This window comes from Pseudophryne corroboree, chromosome 2 (assembly GCF_028390025.1).
Source record: "Pseudophryne corroboree isolate aPseCor3 chromosome 2, aPseCor3.hap2, whole genome shotgun sequence".
In the NCBI taxonomy this organism is placed as follows: Eukaryota; Metazoa; Chordata; class Amphibia; order Anura; family Myobatrachidae; genus Pseudophryne; species Pseudophryne corroboree.
In genome coordinates, this window is record NC_086445.1 from 983,722,249 (window position 1) to 983,739,899 (window position 17,651).

At 45.3% G+C, this 17,651-nt stretch overlaps 1 long non-coding RNA gene across 2 annotated transcripts in view; it reads right to left on the reverse strand.

Moving 5' to 3' along the window:
- Nucleotides 1-17,651, reverse strand: part of LOC135050173 (uncharacterized) — a 386,553-nt gene that overhangs the window by 62,847 nt on the left and 306,055 nt on the right. For both annotated transcript variants that reach the window (XR_010241562.1, XR_010241563.1), the window contains exons 7-8: nt 15,268-15,411; nt 11,198-11,239 (exon numbers count right to left, since the gene is read on the reverse strand). This is a non-coding gene — a long non-coding RNA (uncharacterized LOC135050173). The remainder of the gene's footprint in view (nt 1-11,197; nt 11,240-15,267; nt 15,412-17,651) is intronic.

The window sequence follows — 17,651 nt, forward strand, 5'->3', positions numbered from 1 at the left end:
CAGATTTTCGTTAAGGTTGGGATGAGCACAGTAGACAGTGCTTTACTAATTTGTGAGGGTATAGAGTCAAGGGGAGAGGTATTAGAGTAGGCAGATGAAAAGAGTGCAGATACTTCATCTTCATTTGTAGGATCAAAGGAAGAGAAGGTGTTAGAGGGTTCAGGCAGGGAATTGAGCAGGTCACTTGCTGTGGAAGAGCATACCATTTCATTTCGGATCTTGTCAATCTTGTCCTTGAAATAGGAAGCAAGATCTTGCGCACTGACAGTGGCTGGTGGGTTAGGTGAGGGAGGGACAAGAAGTGATTTAAATGTATTAAATGTTGGACATGCCCACTATCTGGAAAGTCTTGGGGGGAGGGTGCTGCTGCCATGGCCCATGGCTAGACCTTACACTTCTGGTGCTGCCCATGTGGGGCCACTAGTACAAATTTTTCCAGGGCCGCTTTTTGTTCGCAATCCGCCCCTGGCTGGTGGTATATCTGTAGTGGACACTGCAAATATGCAGCCAAATGCTGGTGACACGTCTGCAGTGAACAATGCAAATATGCAGCCTAATGCTGGTGATGTGTCTGCAACTGAGAAAATGGAGGCGCAGGAAGCCTCGGGATGTATGAAAGGGGAGGGTGGTCTGGTGTCTGAGTGAGGGAGAGCAGCTGCGGATGGCAGCTATGGTCGTCCCAGCAGCGGATTCAGTTCCTATAGCGGAGGTGTTGTTTGAAGAGAAAATAGATATGGAAGAATTAGTTCTGGAGCGGGAGATTTTCATGTTAAAAAGGTCTGTGGATGTGAAAAAGAGGAATAAAGCATTCAGAAGAGATAGGCCATCCTTGACAGTTGAGCTGCGGGAGTTAGAAGAAAGGCTAAAGCTGAAAGAAGATGAATTGGAAGTCTTGGTGTCCAAAATGGCTGCCGCTAGTGAGAGTGGCCAGTCGGAGGCGGAGTCTGTGGACGTGTTACCGCCTAATGTTGCTGTAGAGGTTATGGATAGCGAGGAAGGTTTGCATCCAACTTATGAGGCCATCCGGCAGTTGGAGGGGGAGGGGGCATTGCCGTCTGCAATATATGTGCAGGATAGTGATGTTCAGCCATCAGGAGATATTGCTATGGATACTGACAAAATAAAGGTGGCAGCAGTCTCTGTGCAAGCGGCTGTGTCAGCAGTAGCCGTGTCGACAGCTGCTTTTGATGCTGAGGTCGGAAAGGAGGTGGAGGGGTAGCGGTCACACACCTATGTTTGGGCAGTTTCGCCAATTTCTGGAACAGGGAGACTAGTCAGGACAGAGGGAAAGATTAATGCAGCAATGTACAGAGACCTCCTGGATGAAAACCTACTCCAGAGCGCTATTGACCTCAGACTGGGCCGACAGTTCATCTTTCAGCAGGACAACGACCCTAAGCACACAGCCAAGATATCAAAGGAGTGGCTTCAGGACAACTCTGTGAATGTCCTTGAGTGGCCCAGCAAGAGCCAAGACTTAAATCCGATTAAACATCTCTGGAGAGATCTGAAAATGGCTGTGCACCGACGCTTCCCATCCAACCTGATGGAGTTCGAGAGGTGCTGCAAAGAGGAATTGGCGAAACTGCCCAAAGAAAGGTGTGCCAAGCTTGTGGCATCATATTCAAAAAGACTTGAGGCTGTAATTGCTGGCAAAGGTGCATTAACAAAGTATTGAGCAAAGGCTGTGAATACTTATGTACATGTGATTTCTTCAGGTTTTTTTTTTTTTTAATAATGTGCAAAAATCTCAAAAACACTTTTTCTCACGTTGTCATTATGGGATATTGGGGCTAATTCCAAGTTGATCACAGCAGGAATTTTGGTAGCAGTTGGGCAAAACCATGTGCACTGTAGGGGGGCAAATTTAACATGTGCAGAGAGAGTAAGATTTGGGTGTGGTGTGTTTAATCTGCAATCTACTTTGCAGTGTAAAAATAAAGCAGCCAGTATTTACTAGAGATGAGCGGGTTCGGTTTCTCTGAATCCGAACCCGCACGAACTTCATGTTTTTTTTCACGGGTCCGAGCGACTCGGATCTTCCCGCCTTGCTCGGTTAACCCGAGCGCGCCCGAACGTCATCATGACGCTGTCGGATTCTCGCGAGACTCGGATTCTATATAAGGAGCCGCGCGTCGCCGCCATTTTCACACGTGCATTGAGATTGATAGGGAGAGGACGTGGCTGGCGTCCTCTCCATTTAGATTAGAAGAGAGAGAGAGAGAGATTGACCTGATTTACTGGAGCTTAGGAGTACTGTAGAACTGTAGAGAGTGCAGAGTTTACTAGTGACTGACCACAGTGACCACCAGACAGTGCAGTTTTATTTAATATATCCGTTCTCTGCCTGAAAAAAACGATACACAGTGACTCAGTCACATACCATATCTGTGTGCACTGCTCAGCCCAGTGTGCTGCATCATCTATGTATATATCTGACTGTGCTCAGCTCACACATCTTATAATTGTGGGGGAGACTGGGGAGCACTGCAGTGCCAGTTATAGGTTATAGCACGAGCCAGGAGTACATATTATTATTAAAATTAAACAGTGCACACTTTTGCTGCAGGAGTGCCACTGCCAGTGTGACTGACCAGTGACCTGACCACACTGACCACCAGTATAGTTAGTAGTATAGTATACTATATTGTGATTGCCTGAAAAAGTTAAACACTCGTATCTGACTGTGCTCAGCTCACACATCTTATAATTGTGGGGGAGACTGGGGAGCACTGCAGTGCCAGTTATAGGTTATAGCAGGAGCCAGGAGAACATATTATTATTAAAATTAAACAGTGCACACTTTTGCTGCAGGAGTGCCACTGCCAGTGTGACTGACCAGTGACCTGACCACACTGACCACCAGTATAGTTAGTAGTATAGTATACTATATTGTGATTGCCTGAAAAAGTTAAACACTCGTCGTGTGACTTCACTTGTGTGGTGTTTTTTTTTTTATTCTATAAAAAACTCATTTTGCTGACAGACAGTGTCGAGCAGGTCCGTCATTATATAATATATACCTGTCCGGCTGCAGTAGTGATATATATATATTTTTTATATCATTATTTATCATCCAGTCGCAGCAGACACAGTACGGTAGTTCACGGCTGTAGCTACCTCTGTGTCGGCACTCGGCAGTCCGTCCATAATTGTATACCACCTACCCGTGGTTTTTTTTTCTTTCTTCTTTATCCATACATACTACTACTACATCTCTTTATCAACCAGTCTATATTAGCAGCAGACACAGTACAGTACGGTAGTCCACGGCTGTAGCTACCTCTGTGTCGGCACTCGGCAGTCCGTCCATAATTGTATACCACCTACCCGTGTTTTTTTTTTTCTTTCTTCTTTATACATACATACTACTACTACTACATCTCTTTATCAACCAGTCTATATTAGCAGCAGACACAGTACAGTACGGTAGTCCACGGCTGTAGCTACCTCTGTGTCGGCACTGGGCAGTCCGTCCATAATTGTATACCACCTACCTGTGGTTTTTTTTTCTTTCTTCTTTATACATACATACTACTACTACATCTCTTTATCAACCAGTCTATATTAGCAGCAGACACAGTACAGTACGGTAGTCCACGGCTGTAGCTACCTCTGTATCGGCACTTGGCAGTCCGTCCATAATTGTATACCACCTACCCGTGGTTTTTTTTTCTTTCTTCTTTATACATACATACTACTACTACTACATCTCTTTATCAACCAGTCTATATTAGCAGCAGACACAGTACAGTACGGTAGTCCACGGCTGTAGCTACCTCTGTGTCGGCACTGGGCAGTGCGTCCATAATTGTATACCACCTACCCGGGGTTTTTTTTTCTTTCTTCTTTATACATACATACTACTACTACTACATCTCTTTATCAACCAGTCTATATTAGCAGCAGACACAGTACAGTACGGCAGTCCACGGCTGTAGCTACCTCTGTGTCGGCACTGGGCAGTCCGTCCATAATTGTATACCACCTACCCGTGGTTTTTTTTTCTTTCTTCTTTATACATACATACTACTACTACATCTCTTTATCAACCAGTCTATATTAGCAGCAGACACAGTACAGTACGGTAGTCCACGGCTGTAGCTACCTCTGTGTCGGAACTCGGCAGTCCGTCCATAATTGTATACCACCTACCCGTGGTTTTTTTTTCTTTCTTCTTTATACATACATACTACTACTACATCTCTTTATCAACCAGTCTATATTAGCAGCAGACACAGTACAGTACGGTAGTCCACGGCTGTAGCTACCTCTGTGTCGGCACTGGGCAGTCCGTCCATAATTGTATACCACCTACCCGTGGTTTTTTTTTCTTTCTTCTTTATACATACATACTACTACTACATCTCTTTATCAACCAGTCTATATTAGCAGCAGACACAGTACAGTACGGTAGTCCACGGCTGTAGCTACCTCTGTGTCGGCACTCGGCAGTCCGTCCATAATTGTATACCACCTACCCGTGTTTTTTTTTCTTTCTTCTTTATACATACATACTACTACTACTACATCTCTTTATCAACCAGTCTATATTAGCAGCAGACACAGTACAGTACGGTAGTCCACGGCTGTAGCTACCTCTGTGTCGGCACTCGGCAGTCCATCCATAATTGTATACTAGTATCCATCCATCTCCATTGTTTACCTGAGGTGCCTTTTAGTTGTGCCTAATAAAATATGGAGAACAAAAATGTTGAGGTTCCAAAATTAGGGAAAGATCAAGATCCACTTCCACCTCGTGCTGAAGCTGCTGCCACTAGTCATGGCCGAGACGATGAAATGCCAGCAACGTCGTCTGCCAAGGCCGATGCCCATTGTCATAGTACAGAGCATGTCAAATCCAAAACACCAAATATCAGTAAAAAAAGGACTCCAAAACCTAAAATAAAATTGTCGGAGGAGAAGCGTAAACTTGCCAATATGCCATTTACCACACGGAGTGGCAAGGAACGGCTGAGGCCCTGGCCTATGTTCATGGCTAGTGGTTCAGCTTCACATGAGGATGGAGGCACTCAGCCTCTCGCTAGAAAAATGAAAAGACTCAAGCTGGCAAAAGCAGTAGCACCGCAAAGAACTGTGCGTTCTTCGAAATCCCAAATCCACAAGGAGAGTCCAATTGTGTCGGTTGCGATGCCTGACCTTCCCAACACTGGACGTGAAGAGCATGCGCCTTCCACCATTTGCACGCCCCCTGCAAGTGCTGGAAGGAGCACCCGCAGTCCAGTTCCTGATAGTCAGATTGAAGATGTCAGTGTTGAAGTACACCAGGATGAGGAGGATATGGGTGTTGCTGGCGCTGGGGAGGAAATTGACCAGGAGGATTCTGATGGTGAGGTGGTTTGTTTAAGTCAGGCACCCGGGGAGACACCTGTTGTCCGTGGGAGGAATAGGGCCGTTGACATGCCTGGTGAAAATACCAAAAAAATCAGCTCTTCGGTGTGGAAGTATTTCACCAGAAATGCGGACAACAGGTGTCAAGCCGTGTGTTCCCTTTGTCAAGCTGTAATAAGTAGGGGTAAGGACGTTAACCACCTCGGAACATCCTCCCTTATACGTCACCTGCAGCGCATTCATAATAAGTCAGTGACAAGTTCAAAAACTTGGGCCGACAGCGGAAGCAGTCCACTGACCAGTAAATCCCTTCCTCTTGTAACCAAGCTCACGCAAACCACCCCACCAACTCCCTCAGTGTCAATTTCCTCCTTCCCCAGGAATGCCAATAGTCCTGCAGGCCATGTCACTGGCAATTCTGACGAGTCCTCTCCTGCCTGGGATTCCTCCGATGCATCCTTGCGTGTAACGCCTACTGCTGCTGGCGCTGCTGTTGTTGCTGCTGGGAGTCGATGGTCATCCCAGAGGGGAAGTCGTAAGCCCACTTGTACTACTTCCAGTAAGCAATTGACTGTCCAACAGTCCTTTGCGAGGAAGATGAAATATCACAGCAGTCATCCTGTTGCAAAGCGGATAACTGAGTCCTTGACAACTATGTTGGTGTTAGACGTGCGTCCGGTATCCGCCGTTAGTTCACAGGGAACTAGACAATTTATTGAGGCAGTGTGCCCCCGTTACCAAATACCATCTAGGTTCCACTTCTGTAGGCAGGCGATACCGAGAATGTACACGGACGTCAGAAAAAGACTCACCAGTGTCCTAAAAAATGCAGTTGTACCCAATGTCCACTTAACCACGGACATGTGGACAAGTGGAGCAGGGCAGGGGCAGGACTATATGACTGTGACAGCCCACTGGGTAGATGTATGGACTCCCGCCGCAAGAACAGCAGCGGCGGCACCAGTAGCAGCATCTCGCAAACGCCAACTCTTTCCTAGGCAGGCTACGCTTTGTATCACCGCTTTCCAGAATACGCACACAGCTGAAATCCTCTTACGGCAACTGAGGAAGATCATCGCAGAATGGCTTACCCCAATTGGACTCTCCTGTGGATTTGTGGCATCGGACAACGCCAGCAATATTGTGTGTGCATTAAATATGGGCAAATTCCAGCACGTCCCATGTTTTGCACATACCTTGAATTTGGTGGTGCAGAATTTTTTAAAAAACGACAGGGGCGTGCAAGAGATGCTGTCGGTGGCCAGAAGAATTGCGGGACACTTTCGGCGTACAGGCACCACGTACAGAAGACTGGAGCACCACCAAAAACTACTGAACCTGCCCTGCCATCATCTGAAGCAAGAAGTGGTAACGAGGTGGAATTCAACCCTCTATATGCTTCAGAGGTTGGAGGAGCAGCAAAAGGCCATTCAAGCCTATACAATTGAGCACGATATAGGAGGTGGAATGCACCTGTCTCAAGTGCAGTGGAGAATGATTTAAACGTTGTGCAAGGTTCTGATGCCCTTTGAACTTGCCACACGTGAAGTCAGTTCAGACACTGCCAGCCTGAGTCAGGTCATTCCCCTCATCAGGCTTTTGCAGAAGAAGCTGGAGGCATTGAAGAAGGAGCTAAAAGGGAGCGATTCCGCTAGGCATGTGGGACTTGTGGATGCAGCCCTTAATTCGCTTAACAAGGATTCACGGGTGGTCAATCTGTTGAAATCAGAGCACTACATTTTGGCCACCGTGCTCGATCCTAGATTTAAAACCTACCTTGGATCTCTCTTTCCGGCAGACACAAGTCTGCTGGGGTGCAAAGACCTGCTGGTGACAAAATTGTCAAGTCAAGCGGAACGCGACCTGTCAACATCTCCTCCTTCACATTCTCCCGCAACTGGGGGTGCGAGGAAAAGGCTCAGAATTCCGAGCCCACCCGCTGGCGGTGATGCAGGGCAGTCTGGAGCGACTGCTGATGCTGACATCTGGTCCGGACTGAAGGACCTGACAACGATTACGGACATGTCGTCTACTGTCACTGCATATGATTCTCTCAACATTGAAAGAATGGTGGAGGATTATATGAGTGACCGCATCCAAGTAGGCACGTCACACAGTCCGTACTTATACTGGCAGGAAAAAGAGGCAATTTGGAGGCCCTTGCACAAACTGGCTTTATTCTACCTAAGTTGCCCTCCCGCAAGTGTGTACTCCGAAAGAGTGTTTAGTGCCGCCGCTCACCTTGTCAGCAATCGGCGTACGAGGTTACATCCAGAAAATGTGGAGAAGATGATGTTCATTAAAATTAATTATAATCAATTCCTCCGCGGAGACATTGACCAGCAGCAATTGCCTCCACAAAGTACACAGGGAGCTGAGATGGTGGATTCCAGTGGGGACGAATTGATAATCTGTGAGGAGGGGAATGTACACGGTGATATATCGGAGGATGATGATGAGGTGGACATCTTGCCTCTGTAGAGCCAGTTTGTGCAAGGAGAGATTAATTGCTTCTTTTTTGGTGGGGGTCCAAACCAACCCGTCATATCAGTCACAGTCGTGTGGCAGACCCTGTCACTGAAATGATGGGTTGGTTAAAGTGTGCATGTCCAGTTTATACAACATAAGGGTGGGTGGGAGGGCCCAAGGACAATTCCATCTTGCACCTCTTTTTTCTTTTTTTTTTCTTTGCGTCATGTGCTGTTTGGGGAGGGTTTTTTGGAAGGGCCATCCTGCGTGACACTGCAGTGCCACTCCTAGATGGGCCAGGTGTTTGTGTCGGCCACTAGGGTCGCTTAGCTTAGTCATCCAGCGACCTCGGTGCAAATTTTAGGACTAAAAATAATATTGTGAGGTGTGAGGTATTCAGAATAGACTGAAAATGAGTGGAAATTATGGTTTTTGAGGTTAATAATAATATGGGATCAAAATGACCCCCAAATTCTATGATTTAAGCTGTTTTTTAGGGTTTTTTGAAAAAAACACCCGAATCCAAAACACACCCGAATCCGACAAAAAAAATTTGGTGAGGTTTTGCCAAAACGCGGTCGAACCCAAAACACGGCCGCGGAACCGAACCCAAAACCAAAACACAAAACCCGAAAAATTTCAGGCGCTCATCTCTAGTATTTACCCTGCACAGAAATAAAATAACCCACCCAAATCTAACTCTCTCTGCAAATGTTATATCTGCCACACCTGCAGTGCACATGGGCCCTCATTCCGAGTTGTTCGCTCGGTAAAAAATCTTCGCATCGCAGCGATTTTCCGCTTAATGCGCATGCGCAATGTCCGCAATGCGACTGCGCCAAGTAAATTTGCTATGCAGTTAGGATTTTTACTCACGGCTTTTTCATCGTTCTGGCGATCGTAATGTGATTGACAGGAAATGGGTGTTACTGGGCGGCAACAGGCCGTTTTATGGGCGTGTGGGAAAAAACGCTACAGTTTCCGGAAAAAACGCAGGAGTGGCCGGAGAAACGGGGGAGTGTCTGGGCGGACGCTGGGTGTGTTTGTGACGTCAAACCAGGAACGACAAGCAGTGAAATGATCGCAGATGCCGAGTAAGTCTAAAGCTACTCAGAAACTGCTACGAGGTGTGTAATCGCAATATTGCGAATACATCGTTCGCAATTTTAAGATGCTAAGATTCACTCCCAGTAGGCGGCGGCTTAGCATGAGCAAATCTGCTAAAATCCGCTTGCGAGCGAACAACTCGGAATGAGGGCCATGGTTTTGCCCAATTGCTAACTTTCTTGCTGCTGCGATCAAATCGTAATTGCCCCCATAGTGTGTAGTATTTTGAGGGAAAAAACTAATTTATTCCAGTTTGGAATAAGGCTGTAACATAGCAAAATGTGGAAAAGGTGAAGCGCTGTGAATACTTTCCGGATGCACTGTAACCAGTGCCGTTTCTAGCGGCGGGCGCGCCCTGCAACCGCACGAGGCGCCCGCCGCGGCACTTTGTGTGTCCGTAATCTCCTCTCCTCCCTCTTCCCGAGCGCTCCAGCTTGGGGGCGGAGTTTCGCGGAATGACGCATCATTCCGTGAAGCCCCGCCCCCCGAGCAGGAGTGCTCGGGGAGAGGGAGGAGAGGAGATTAGCCTGGAAGGAGGAGGAGGCCGGCACGAGGGACGTGAGGCGGCGGGACCCGAAGAGCGGGAAGATGTAAGTATTATCTCTATCTTTCTCTCTCTCCCCCTTCCTTCCCCCCCCCACTTGACACCTGCCTGCCGCACTGTGTAAAATGGGGATACCTGCCTGCCGCACTGTGTAAAATGGGGATACCTGCCTGCCGCACTGTGTAAAATGGGGATACCTGCCTGCCGCACTGTGTACAATGGGGATACCTGCCTGCTGCACTGTGTAAAATGGGGACACCTGCCTTCCGCACTGTGCAAAATGGGGGCACCTGCCTTCCGCACTGTGCAAAATGGGGATACCTGCCTTCCGCACTGTGCAAAATGGGGATACCTGCCTGCCACACTGTGTAAAATGGGGATACCTGCCTGCCGCACTGTGTAAAATGGGGATACCTGCCTGCCGCACTGTGTAAAATGGGGATATCTGCCTGCCTCACTGTGTAAAATGGGGATACCTGCCTGCCGCGCTGTGTAAAATGGGGATATCTGCCTGCCGCACTTTGTAAAATGGGGACACCTGCCTGCCGTGCTGTGTAAAATGGGGGCATGTGCCTGCCGCGCTGTGTAAAATGGGGATATCTGCCTGCCGCACTGTGTAAAATGGGGGCACCTGCCTGTGTACTGTGTAAAATGGGGATATCTGCCTACCGTACTGTGTAAAATGGGGATACCTGCCTGCCGCACTGTGTAAAATCAAATGGGGACACCTGCCTGCCGCACTGTGTAAAATCAAATGGGGACACCTGCCTGCCGCGCTGTGTAAAATGGGGACACCTGCCTGCCGCACTGTGTAAAATGGGGACACTTGCCTGCTGTAATGTGTAACATGGGGACTTTTTTTATTTTTAGTTTTTTCCCCCTGTGGTGGGCATGATATCAGATGAGGCCACGCCCACTTTAATGAGACCACACCCATTTTAATCAGGCCACACACCCTTGTCGGGAGGCGCGCGCATGCTTTTTCTTTTTATAGCTATATGGGGGGGGGGGGGGGGGGGGGCGCGCATTTTGAAATCTCGCACTGGGAGCCAAATTGTCTAGAAACGGTCCTGACTGTAACTTCTTATACACTCCAGCAGGTTCAGACTAATGATCGCTGTGTAATAAGGGAGTGGTGGTTCACAGGGACTGCATGTAATCAGGTTGAGCTTATCAGTGTGGGACTGGTTGGGGAAGGTGGGGTCTGTCTGAGTCTGCCTTTTCCTTTAAAACAAAAAAATCTCTATATATTTATTACAATGAATGTACTACCAGAAGAAAGGACTGTCTCACCCAGATAACCCACATAATATCCATCATGGTAAACAAAAACAAAATGAATAAAGTTATTCTCAGGATTTAAGTGGGCACTTGCCGGTCACATAAATGGTTTCAAAAACACATTTATTTGCAGAACAATGTAAAAACAAACAAAACAATATATATGTAAAATAAATAGATAAATACAATAACTACAATCTGGCACTTCTCTATTTTTATAGTAACAGACACAAAAACAGTGTAATAACTTCAGCTTTCAAATATATATTCTATATATTCTATAACAGTAACAGCCACAGCGCAGTAACTCAGTCTGTGCATACATACTGTATGTCTGGTAAAAAAGCACATTTTGAAGAAAGGAAACCCATTGACAACAGTTTTTACAACATGCTGAGCTGCAATAGACCCGCTGAAAAGCCGTTCTCAGCACAAAGTACTTACTTATGCAGCATATTCAGGTAATATGAGACAGCAGCTGGTATCCTATAAAGGTATAAAAATACAAGTATATAAGGCATTTTATACAGCATATATATAGATAGATAGATAGATAGATAGATAGATAGATAGATAGATAGATAGATAGATAGAGAGATAGATATAGCATTGTACATTTTTATATATGTCTATTTTGTGAAAGGTAAAGGATATAGTGTGTTGCTTGCATGATAAACCATGAATATGCATTCTTTTAATTGCTTTGAGTATATTCTGATGGGAAGATATTAGACTTTGCCGGAGATGAATACAGGCGATATGTGTTTTAGAAGCCCACCCATAGAGCCCGCACGGGCTATATCTCCTCCTGATTTATGAAAAAGCCCTACATTTTCATACATTTTCCTGCTGTTCGTTCAAACTCTGTTTTTCTTTCCAATTCATGCATACAGAAATGAGGAGGCTGAAAAAAGCCCTCACTATTATGTATGGCAATGAACCAATTCATAGAATTTAGTGCTATAACTCCCATATCATTGAATACCTAACAAACAGAAGCCCCTGGGTATTTTCCCAGTATTTAGGATATTTGACCCTAGATACCAATTGTGCAGTGCAAACCCATTCTGTGGCATACAAATGAAAGCTATAAGGCAGAGATTGATGAGAATTTCATGGGAGTTTTAACTCTTTAATTCCATAGTTGAATGATACAGTGTTTGTATTTTATATTGGTTTAGCAGTGTAGATTTTCTCTCGTGGTATTGTTACATTCTTTGGGTGTAACAATAAGGAGCGGAGACGTGGAGAAGTTGTCCATCCAATCAGCTTCTACCTAGCATTTATCAAGTACATTCTATAAAATGATAGATATAAACTGATTAGTTGCTATGGAAACCTCCACTCTTAAGGAGGTTTGATACATATTCTCATTTCAGTGACAATGGGGGATATACTGTATCAAACATACGGAAATGGACAATTGTAGACGTTAGCAATCAGTCAGATTCTTAATATAACTTTTTAGAATGTACTTGATAAATTCTAGGTAGAAGTGAAAAATCTTTGCTTGTCCTGTTCAGAAGATTTTATACATCTCACACGGGATCCGGTCAGGATCCCGGAAGTGAAAATGCTGACTCCGGAATCCCAACACATCTCGGAATGACCGTGCAAGCACCCCGACAAGGTACATATTACCTGTGCCGAGATCCTGACCACCGGAATTCCGAATGATCTTCTGCCGGCTGCCTGAGAGGTAAGCCGTGGTAGGGGGAAGGGGTGTTAGGTTTGGGCTGTGGGGGGAGCTTTAGGGTTAGGCTGTGGAGAGGGGGGTTAGGTTCAGTCGCCACTGGGGAGAGTTAGGGTTAGGCTGCGGGGGGGGGGGGGGGTAGGTTTAGGCTATGGGTAGGGAGGGTTAGGGAGCTATTTGGGAAAGATAAGTATCCTTACCTTTTCCCTTTTGGGATTGCAAACATCGGGATGCCACGGTCCATATTCTGACCGCCAGCATCCTCACTGCTCTCATTTTATACCCAACGCTCTCACACAAGGGTAGATTTATCGGGATCCAGTTTTTAGGTAGATTGACAGGCAGAGGTAATTGCTTTTTCTGTGCCCTCCCCTGCAGGACGGGTGCTGCGCATGCGCCCTCGAGGCCATCGTAAAAATTCTGGTTGTGTCCCGATTTGTGATCCAACCTGAATTAGTCCCAATGTGCGAAAGAAGCTTCCCAGTGACATATCATTGGATATATGGGGGGTTATTTGTCAAAGCTTGGAGAGAGAAAATTGTGAGAGATAAAACAACCTTGTGGTATGAGACTAAAATATTTCTATCTGATCCTCCTATACAATTTAGTTGATACCGGGGGGGTATATTGACTAAGCTCCCGATTTTGACCGATTTGGTGCTTTTTCGTCAAAGTGTCATCTCAGGAATATACTAAACTAAAATCTTGGCAGTGATGAGGGCATTCATATTTTTTTGGTAGTCAAAGAAAAAAAATATGAATGAATACACCATCGGTCAAATGCACCTGTTATTTTATACAACTTGGTAATTTACTAAAAATTGTAATTTACAAACACTGCCGGCAATAGCCAAACACTGCCGTGAAAAAATACAAATCGTAAAAAAAAGCAGTTTTAAAATAGACCTGCTTTTTTTTACCGTGTTCTGATAGGCATGCACGGATCCGTGAGATCCGTGCATGTTTATCAGTGGGAAGGGGTGTGAAAGGGTTAAAAATCAGAATAAAAAAATTGCGTGGGGTCCCCCCTCCTAAGCATAACCAGCCTCAGGCTCTTTGAGCCGGTCCTGGTTGTAAAAATATGGGGGGGAAATTGACTGGGGATCCCCCATATTTGAACAACCAGCACCGGGCTCTGCGCCTGGTCCTGGTGCCAAAAAGCGTAGGGGGCCAGGGGTGAAGCCCGAGGCTGTCCCCCCCATCCAAGGGTGGCGGATGGGGGGCTGATAGCCAAGTAAAAAAATTAAGAATATTGTTTTTTGTAGTAGAACTACAAGTCCCAGCAATACTCCCCCGCAAGCTAGTACTTGGAGAACCACAAGTACCAGCATGCGGGGGAAGAAACGGGCCCGCTGGTACCTGTAGTTCTACTGCAAAAAAAAATACCCAAATAAAAACAGTATACACACACCGTGATAGTAAAACTTTATTACATACGTGCGGTTGACAGCGAGTAACCTCAACCACTGACCGCAAAGTTCCCACCATTGGATACAATGGAGCGCCTATGCGCTACATTGTATCTCTGCCGTGCGCTGCCTAACTGACAGCTCAGGAGCGCACAGCCAATCAGGAGAGTGCCAAGATGTGGCGCTCCCTGATTGGCTGAAGGGACCCTCTTTGACAGGAGTCACGGAGGGTCCCGGCAGTCGGGGAAAGGGGTCCCATGTGTAAACATAGTACCCCTTTCAGTGCGTGGTTCGGGTTTTACGGTTTGTTTTTTTGCCAAGTACGTGGATTACAAAGAGGACACAAGCTACACTGGATTGTGTGAGTATAATTTTATTCACAGGTACCCCGTGGATTCTACATGGAGAAGTGGACCGACTGCTTCGTGTAAACATAGGTAAGTATGTGTGTGTCGGTATGCATGTATGTAATAAAGTTTTACTATCACGGTGTGTGTGTACTGTTTTTATTTGGGTATTTTTTTTGCAGTAGAACTACAGGTACCAGCGGGCCCGTTTCTTCCCCCGCATGCTGGTACTTGTGGTTCTCCAAGTACCAGCTTGCGGGGGAGGCTTGCTGGGACTTGTATTTCTACTACAAAAAACAATATTCTTCATTTTTACACTTGGCTATCAGCCCCCCATCCGCCGCCCTTGGATGGGGGGACAGCCTCGGGCTTCTCCCCTGGCCCTTGGGTGGCTGGAGGGGGGGGGACTCCTCCAGGGTACCCCGGCCAGGGATGACTAGTTAGTGATTTAATGCCAGGGCCGCAGGGACCTATATGAAAGTGTCCCCTGGCTGTGGCATTATCTCTCTGACTAGTGGTGCCCGGTGCTGGTGTTAAAAATACGGGGGACCCCTATGCTTTTTGTCCCCCGTATTTTTGGCACCAGGACCAGGCGCAGAGCTTGGTGCTGGTTGTTCAAATATGGGGGATCCCCAGTCAATTTTTTTCCCATATTTTTTCAACCAGGACCAGCTCAAAGAGCCCGAGGCTGGTTTTGCTTAGGAGGGGGGACCCCACGCAATTTTTTTCTTGATTTTTAACACTTTAGTTTTTTTTTAAGGTGCACAATGAAGCCCTGCACGGATCTCACAGATCCGGCCGAGATTCATTGTGTTAATGTCGGCAGTGTTTTACTATTCACTCCCGTAAAACACTGGCCGAAAATCGAATGACATCGACATCGGAAAACTCGAAAATGCAGAATACGACAGCATAGTATATAAGGCGTACAAAATTCAAAAAGTTGCAAATTCACACATTCGATGTCATTCGTGTTTGAGCTTTAACCTCATTCAGAAAAATACGAATTTTAGTAAATATACCCCCCGGTATTATATAGGAATATATAGAGGATCATGTGGCTACAGGCGATCTTTTCTTTCTTTCTTTCTTTCTTTCTTTCTTTCTTTCCTTCTTTCTCTCTTCTTCCTTTTTTCTGTTTCTTTTCTTTTTTCTATCCCCACTTTTTTTCTTCTCTCCTTTACTTCGTTACGTCCTTTTTAGAGACTGCTAAAAACAATAAAATATTTCTTATTTTTATTATTTTATATATGAAAAATTTTCTTTTTTTTCTTTCTCATTTTTGTACACATATGTAAATGTATTATTCAAACTATTGACATTTCTATTTCTGTAACTGCTACATTAAACAACAAAAAGCTTCATGTTTTTGATTTGTAATGTCATGCTTTTGATTAATACTGCAATTGTAATATTGCCATTGTAAATTAACATGTTTAAAACTCAAATAAAAACATTATAAAAAAAAATTGTGAGAGATAAAGTACCAACCAATCATCTCCTAACCGTCATTTATCAAACAGCCTGCAAAATGTAAAGCAGAAGCTGTACTTTATCTCTCACAATTTTATCTCTCTCCAATATTTGATAAATACTTAGACTTAATGTTGTACCTTACTCAGCTCTAGAATTCCCAGTTATCTGTCTGAAATACTAACATGATGATATTTAGACACTATAAATTCCCTCATTGGAGGCGGCATTCACTACATAACACATAGAGAACATGAAGCAGGAGAATACTTATTGCCTACAGATACCTCTGTGCCATTTGAATTAAAAAAAAAGTATCATTATCTATATTTAGATCTTATAGAGAGAGTATTTTTATATACAAATATCACCTGGGATTTTCCAGGGGTGATTAAGTTATTCATGCACAAGAATTTCTTATAAAACAGCCGTGGCCAACCTGTGTCTCTTGAGCCGCATGCGGCTCTTTCTTTATTCAAATGTGGCTCCTGACACTCAGTCACGTGACCACAACATATCCTGGAAACTGGTGCACTCCAACCAGACACACAGCAGCAGTACGGCGACTGAAAACTGAGGGAGACGGAGACAGATACTGGGCTGTAGTGTCATATGAGGGTGGGCTGGAGTGACACAAGAGGGAGCTGGCTGGAGTGACACAGAAGGATCGTGGTAGGAGAGACATAATGGGGAAGCTGACTGGAGTGACACAGGAGGGTGCTGGCTGGAGTGACATATGTTGGAGCTGGTTGGAGTGACACATGGAGGAGCTGAAGTGTATTATGTGAATATGACTTTTTCAATATATGTTATGTGGATCTGGATTTTTTTAATTATTTTATGTGGAAGTGTCTTTTTCAATGTATTTTATGTTGATTCTGGCTTTAAAATGTATTTTATGTGGATCTGGCATTTTCATTGTCTTTTATACCAGGGGTGTGGCCTAGCAGGCACAAGGTCACACCCCATTTTTGCACACGTGCCTTCGGCTTGATGTCGGCTCTTTGACGTACCTAACAAGATTTTTTGGCTCTTTGTCTCTGACTGGTTGGCCACCCCTGTTCTAAAACGTCCTTTTCATCAAATTACTGTAGTTTCATATTTTCTTTCTTGAAAACGTTTGGGTGCACACGAGCCCCACTCCACACACACCTGCACCCATTTCTTCTATACTTACCTCGTCAGAGTCTATAGGGCGTATTGAGGCTAGGTCTATGAGGACACATTTGTATGTTATTAATTCTGAGCTGTTCTTTCATATTGCTTTAAACTGAAGAAAAAGAAAATCATCCATTGTATATAATAAATATTTCACACAAGGACAATTAGTCCAAATAGCACCCTCATCCCAATTCAGTGCAAATAAATTTGTGAACCTTAAGTGCAAATTTAGTGTCCATAGCCGTACCCTTAATTTTGCCTTAAAAAAATGACCCTTAAACCAATATAGTAAAAATAAAATTCATATTCATAGATGGGGAGCTGTGCAGAGCTGGAGCAGCTGTGACGAGCAGAAAGCGGAAGTGACACACAAGAGGGTGCACGCGGGAGCCGGGAGTGCACTGAGCGCCAGAGCAAGCCTGGCATCGGGGTAGCACCTGGAGAGCCGAATTAGTGGAGCCAACAGCGGGGGAGACGGGTGCCAAGAGGAGGTGAGCAGCGGAGCAAGGTGCCAGGAGTTTAAAGCAGTGGGGGGGTCTGACTGAGGTTGGACCTGGGAGCAGGGATCTGGGAACAAGGTGCCACAGGCTGCTGGAAAGAGCCAGACATGCAAGTATCACTTTTATTATTATATTGACTGTTTTTGAAAAGATGAGGGTATTTTTCAGGGATATTGAATGGGAAGGTTTGTTTTTAGGAAAAAATACTACGGAGAAATGGGAGATACTAAAATTCCTGCTAGCTAAAAATACTCTCAAATTTATTCCTACGAGCAGCAAAAAAAGGAATAAAAATCATAAACCGATGTGGCTTAA